A 7,295-nucleotide genomic window follows, 5' to 3' on the forward strand; every position below is an offset into this window, starting at 1 on the left:
TGCTGGTTGTAACCAGCTGAATTTTTTACTCCTTAGAGGGTGTCAGTCCATTGTTTGCAAAGCCCTAGCCTTAAATGAGTTATACTCAGTTATATGAGAGCTTTAGAAGACTCCAACAATAGAGAGTAGCCCTGGATTCACTCTCCCTACCCACGCTGGCCCCATCCTGCCCCGTACCATGTATTCAGACTGTACCTGGACCACAAACTGGGCCTGACTTTGAGTAGACATTTGAGAGCTTTCTACAGTTTTGGGAGTCCCAGAAGGTTCCAGACTGAACTTCCAGCTCCCTTCTCAGAGTATAGCTGATTTGGATCATAAATCTGTGGACATGGAACTGGAAGGGACTTTCTTTTTTTTTTTTTTTTTTTTTTTGTCTTTGAGACAGAGTCTCACTCTGTCGCCCAGGCTGGAGAGCAGTGGCATGATCTTGGCTCACTGCAACCTCCACCTCCTGGGTTCAAGCGATCCTCCTGCCTCAGCCCCACTAGTAGCTGGGACTACAGGCGTGTGCCACCATGCCCAGCTAATTTTTGTATTTTTAGTAGAGACGGGGTTTCACCACGTTGGCCAGGCTGGTCTCAAACTCCTGAGCTCAAGTGATCCACCCGCCTTGGCCTCCTAAAGTGCTGGGATTACAGGCGTGGGCTACTGCACCCGGCCAGGAAGAGACCTTCTTCAGGCCCACATTTTTATAGAGGAGGAAACTGAGGCCAGGGGTTTCTTGCAGTCAGCATAATGAATTTGAGATTTATCCAAGTTGTGTGTATCAGTGGTTCATCTCTTTTGATTGCTGAGTAGTATTCCACTGACGATTGTACCATAGTTTGTTTCTCCATTTACCTATTGAAGCACACTTGGGTTTTTTCTAGTTTTTGACGATTATGAAAAGAGCTGCTATAAACATGTACAGATTTTTATGTGGACTTAAGTTTTCATCTCTAGTAAATACCTAGGTGTTAGGTTGCAGGGCCTATGGTTAGTGTATATTTAGCTTTATTAGAAACTGCCAAACTATTTGAATTCCTCCCAGCAATGTATGAAAGTTCCAGTTGATCCACATCCTCACCAGCATTTGATATTATCAGTTAAAAATAATTAACAAAATATTTTAGCCATTCTAGTAGGTATATAGTGGTATCTCATTATGGTTTTAATCTATATATCACTAATGGCTAATGATGTTAAAAACCTTTTCCTATGTTTATTTGCCCCTAGTATATCCTTTTTGGTGATGTGTCTGTTCAAGTCCTTTAAGATATACATTTTAATTTTTTTTTTTTTTAATTTTTAGGGACAGGGTTTCACTCTGTCACTCAGGCTGGAGTGCAGTGGTGCAATCATAGCTCACTGCAGCCTTAAACTCCTGGGCTCATGCGATTCTTCCAACTCAGCCTCCCAAGTAGCTGGGACTACAGATGTGCATCACCATGCCTGGCAACCTAAAAAAAATTTTTTTTTGTAGAGACGGGGTCTTGCCATGTCGTCCAGGTTGATCTTGAACTCCTGGCCTCAAGTGATCTTTCCACCTTGGCCTTCCAAAGTGGTGGGATTACAAGTGTGAACCACTATGACTGGGCCACGGTTCTTCATATATTCATTGTTGGATATTTGTGATTTGCAAATATTTTCTCTCCTAACCTGTAGGTTGTCTTTTCATTTTGTTCTATTTATTTTTTTAATCCATTGACTAACATCTGTCCAATCCATCTCATTTTCTTAATAGTGTCTTTTTCAGAGCAAATGTTTTAAAATTTGATAAGTCCAATTTTTTTTAATTTTATGTCAATTTTTTATTTTATGAGTGTCCTTTTGGTGTCGTGTCTAAGAATTCTTTGCCCTAAACCCAGGTCACAGTGGTTTTCTTCTACATTTTCCTCTAAAAGTTTTGTACTTTTGGCCGGGTGCGGTGGCTCATGCCTGTAATCCCAGCACTTTGGGAGGCTGAGGTGGGTGGAACACGAGGTCAGGAGTTCAAGACTAGCCTGGCCAAGATGGTGAAACCCTGCCTCTACTAAAAATACAAAAAATTAGCCGGGCGTGGTGGCGGGCACCTGTAATCCCAGCTACTTGGGAGGCTGAGGCAGAGAATTGCTTGAACCTGGGAGGTGCAGGTTGCAGTGAGCCAAGATCGCGCCACTGCACTCTAGTCTTGGCGCCAGACCGAGACTCCGTCTCAAAAAAAAAAGAAAAAGAATTTGTACTTTCATGTTTTATATTTTGTGTATTTTGAGGTACGTTTTAAAATAAGATGTGAGGTTTAGTTTGCAGTTTTTTGGGGGGTTTTTGTTTGTTTTTGGCATAAGGATGTCCAATTATTCTAACACTAGTTGTTGAAAGGACTATCCTTCCTTCATTTGCACCTTTGTCAAAAGTCAATTGGCCATATTTTTGGGTGGTACTATTCAGGGACTGTCTGTTCTGTTTCATTGATCTATTGTCTATTTCTTTCTAATACCACACTGTCTTGATTACTGTCGCTTATAGTAAGTCTTAAGTCGGATAATGTGTTTCCTCTAACTTTTTTTTCATAACTTATTTGGTTCTTCTAGTTCCTTTCCCTTTCAATTTAAATTCTAGAATCAGCTTGTCTATTATTTTAAAAAGTATTTCTGGCATTTTGATTGGAAATGCATTAAATCTTATTATTTATTTATTTATTTTATTAATATTATTATTATTTTTGAGACAGAGTCTGTCTCTGTTGCCCAGGCTGGAGTGCAGTGGTATGATCTCAGCTCACTGCAACCTCCGCCTCCCAGGTTCAAGCAATTCTCCTGCCTCAACCTCCCAAGTAGCTGGGATTACAGGCACATGCTACCATGCCCGCCTAATTTTTGTATTATTATTATTATTATTGGGATGGGATTTTGCTCTTGTTGCCCAGGCTGGAGTGCAATGGCATGATCTCAGCTCACTGCAACCTCTGCCTCCCAGGTTCAAGCGATTCTCCTGCCTCAGCCTTCCTAGTAGCTGGGATTACAGGCATGTGCCACCACGCCCGGCTGATTTTGTATTTTTACTAGAGACAGGGTTTCTCCATGTTGGTCAGGCTGGTCTCGAACTCCTGACCTCAGGTGATCCACCCACCTTGGTCTCCCAAAGTGTTGGGGTTACAGGCGTGAACCACTGTGCCTGGCCAATTTTTGTATTTTTAGTAGAGACGGAGTTCGCCGTGTTGGCCAGGCTGGTCTCGAACTCCTGATTGACCTCAGGCGATCTGCCCGCCTTGGCCTCCCAAAGTGCTGGGATTACAGGCGTGAGCCACTGTGCCCACCCGGAAATGAAATGCTTTAAATTTATAACTGTCTTTGGAAAAAATAACATCTTTTTTTTTTTTTTTTTGAGACAAGAGTCTTGCTCTGTTGCCCAGGCTGGAGGGCAGTGGTGCGATCTCGGCTGACTGCAAGCTCCACCTCCTGGGTTCACACCATTCTCCTGCCTCAGCCTCCGGAGTAGCTGGGACTACAGGCACCCGCCACCACTGCCAGCTAATTTTTTGTATTTTTAGTAGAGATGGGGTTTCACCATGTTAGCCAGGATGGTCTCGATCCCCTGACCTCGTGATCTGCCCATCTCGGCCTCCCAAAGTGCTGGGATTACAGGCGTGGGCCACCGCGCCCGGCCTGCAAAAAATAACATCTTTATTATGTTGAATCTTTTTTTTTTTTGAGACAGAGTCTTGCTCTCTTGCCCAGGTTGGAGTGCAGTGGCGCAGTCTAGGCTCACTGCAACCTCTCCCTCCCAGGTTCAAGCCATTCTCCTGCCTCAGCCTCCCGAGTAGCCGGGACTACAGGCGTGTGCCACCACACCTGGCTAATTTTTTTTGCATTTTTAGTAGAGACGGGGTTTCACCATGTTGGCCAGGCTGGTCGCAAACCCCTGACCTCGTGATCTGCCTGCCTTGGCCTCCCATAGTGCTGGGATTACAGGCATGAGCCACTGTGCCTGGCCCGTATTGAATCTTGTAATTGACTGGCACGGCATATGTCTTCATTTATCTAGGTTTTCTTTGATTTCTGTCCTCAATGGTATATTGTATGTAGGATACAGATACTGTACTTATTTTGTTAGATTTATGCCATTAAATATCATTTATATCATGTATACATGTATATGTATTTCATTTTAAAAACTATTATAAATGTTATTTAAATTTTTCATTTCCAAATGTTTATTACTAATATGTAGAAATATTATTGATTTTGTCGATTAACTTTGTAACCTTGCCAAATTAAATTATGTCTTGAAATTTGTTTTTTAATACAAATTCCTTGAGATTTTCTACACAATCACATAATCTGAGAATAGGGGCTCTTTTATATCTTTTCCCTCAATCTATATAACTTTTATTCCTTTTTCTCATGATATTGCACTGGCTGGGACTTCAATGTGACTTGGAATAGGTGAGGTAGGAGTAGACATTATTGCCTTGTTTCTAGTCTTAGAGGGAGAACATTCAGTCTTTCACTATTAAGTGATATCATGTCACTTGTATAGTCACATATAAGTAATATGTAATATGTTATTACCTGTAGGTTTTTTAAGATGCCCTTTATCAGTTTGAGAAAGTTCCCTACTTTTCCAGTTTGCTGAGGGTTTTTACCATAAATGTATGTTGAATTTTGCCAAATGCTTTTTCTGCATCAATTATTATGTTCCTATGTTTTTTCTTCTTTAGACTTTTTTTTTCTCAGCCAGCTGTGCTTTACTGACAACGCGCCACTCGGGCTTTGACTGCGTACTGCCGCAGCAGGCACAGCCTCTCCTTCCGCTGCCGCTTCTTGGTCTTCAGGTTCTCCTTGTGCTTGTTGAACCGGCAGCACATGGCGCGTGTCTTCTTAGGCCACAGGTCCAGGGGCTTGTACTTCTTGCCCTTGTAGAATTTCCTGAGTTTCTCTTTCTGAGTCTGGTTAATAACCGTGAGAACACGTCCAATTTGCGGACGACTCAAATCTTAGAGATCTTGGAGGCCGCGCCGCCTGTCACTTTGGCGACGCGCAGCTGGGACAGCTCCACCTTCAGGTCATCCAACTGTTTCAGCAGCTCCTCCTTCTCGTGAAGGTCTCGAGCCTTGATCTTGGCCATTGCTGCATGGGCCACCGCCGCCGCCTGCTCTGAGGGAAAGAGCTAGACTATTAATATGGTGGATTACATGTTTTAAACTGTGGACTATTAAGTCAGCCTTGTATTACTGGGACAAACTGCTTGGTCATGATGTATTATTCTTTTTATATATTCCTGGATTTGATTTGCTAACATTTTATTGAGGATTTTTTGCATCTATGTTGGTTACAATACTGTTTTATAATTGTCTCACTGTCTTTGTATGATTTTGTTAGCAAAATCATAAAGTAGGTTGAGAAGTATTCCTCCTCTTCTAGTTTCTGACAAAGATTATGTAGAATTTGTATATATTTTTAAATTTTCTTTTCTTTCTTTTTTTTTTTTTGAGAGGGAGTCTCGCTCTGTCACTCAGGCTGGAGTGCAGTGGCGCGATCTTGGCTCACTGCAAGCTCTGCCTCCCGGGTTCACGACTTTCTCCTGCCTCAGCCTCCCGACAGCTGGGACTACAGGCGCCAGCCACCACGCCCGGTTAATTTTTTGTATTTTTAGTAGAGACAGGGTTTCACCGTGTTAGCCAGGATGGTCTCTATCTCCTGACCTCGTGATCCACCCGCCTCGGCCTCCCAAAGTGCTGGGATTACAGGTGTGAGCCACAGCGCCTGGCCTTAAATTTTATTTTCTTTATTTACTTTTTAGACAGAGTCTCATGCTGTCACCCAGGCTGGAGTGCAGTGGCAAAATGGAGCCCTCCACCTCCTGGGCTAGTGATCCTCCCACCTTAGCCTCCTGAAGACCTAAGCCCACAGATGTATGCTACCATGCCCAGCTAATTTTTAAATTTTTTGTAGAGATGGGATCTCTTGCTTTGTTGCCTAGGCTGGTCTTGAACTCCTGGGCTCAAGCAATCTTCTTGCTTCGGCCTCCCAGTGTTGGTATTACAGGCATGAGTCTCTGCAATTGGCCTTATTTTTTTCCTTAAATGTTAGGTAGAATTTACCAGTGAATCCATACAGATCTGGAGACTTCTTCTATAAAAAGCTTTTCAACTGCTGATTCAATTTCTTTAATAAATATAGGGCTATTCAGGGTATCTGTTTCATCTTAGATGAACTTCATTATTTTTGGTTTGAGGAATTATTCTATTTCATCTAAGTTGTGGAATTTATGTGTATTGAGTCATTCGTTACATTCCTTTATTATGCTTTTAATGTTTGCAGCATCTATGGTGTCCCTTTTTTATTCTTGATATTAGTAATTTGTGTTTCCTCTGTTTTTTTCTTTGTTGGTCTTGCTAGAGGCTTATCATTTTTACTGATTTTTTTTTTTTAAAAACCAACTTTTGAATTAATCGATTTTCTTTATTCTTCTGATTTAAATTTTATTGATCTGTGTTGTTATTTTTGTTATTTTCTCTATTCTTCTTGCATTGGGTTTATTTTACTCTTCTTTGTCTAGTGTCTTTAGGTGGAATAATTTGATTATTTTCTTTTTTTTTTGAGACTGAGTCTTGGCTGGAGTGCAGTGGTGCAATCTTGGCTCACTGCAACATCCACCTCCTGGGTTCAGGCAATTCTCCTGCCTCAGCCTCCCAGGTAGCTGGGATTACAGGTGTGTGCCACCACGCCCAGCCAATTTTTGTATTTTTAGTAGAGATGGGGTTTTGCCATGTTGGCCAGGCTGGTCTCAAATTCTTGACCTCAAGTGATCTGCCCACCTTGGCCTCCCAAAGTGCTGGGATTATAGGCATGCATTTATTTAATGCTATACATTTTTTAAAGCACAGCTTTAGTTGCATCCCACACATTTTGATTTGTTATATTTTCATTTTTGTTCATTTCAAACTGTTTTCTAATGTCCCTTGACACTCCTTCTTTGACTCATGGATTATTTAGAAGTGTGTTGCATAACTTTAAAATGCTTGGTGGTTTTTCAGTTATTCTATATTACTGATTTCTAGTTAAATTCCATTTTGACTAGAGAACATATTTTGCATGATTTTAATTATTTTAAAATTGTTAGTGTTTGCTTTATGACCCAAGATACAGGTCAGAAGACCATTTCATATGCATTTCAAAACAGTGGGTATTCTGTGGCTCTTGGGTAGAGTGTTCTATAAATGTCAAATATGTCCAATTGATTCATGATGTTATTTGTGCCTTCTTGGTCTTTGCTTATTTTCTGTCTACTTGTTTGCTCAGTCATTGAGAGGAATGTTGAAGCCTCCAACT

General features: G+C 41.4%; 1 pseudogene; it reads right to left on the minus strand.

Annotated features, from left to right (window-relative positions):
- Positions 1 to 4,322: 4,322 nt before the first annotated feature.
- LOC117981191 (large ribosomal subunit protein uL29-like) lies at positions 4,323 to 7,043 on the minus strand (annotated as a pseudogene).
- Between the last annotated feature and the right edge of the window lie 252 nt (positions 7,044 to 7,295).

The sequence above is a fragment of the Pan paniscus genome, chromosome 6 (genome assembly GCF_029289425.2).
Source record: "Pan paniscus chromosome 6, NHGRI_mPanPan1-v2.0_pri, whole genome shotgun sequence".
Lineage (NCBI taxonomy): Eukaryota > Metazoa > Chordata > Mammalia > Primates > Hominidae > Pan > Pan paniscus.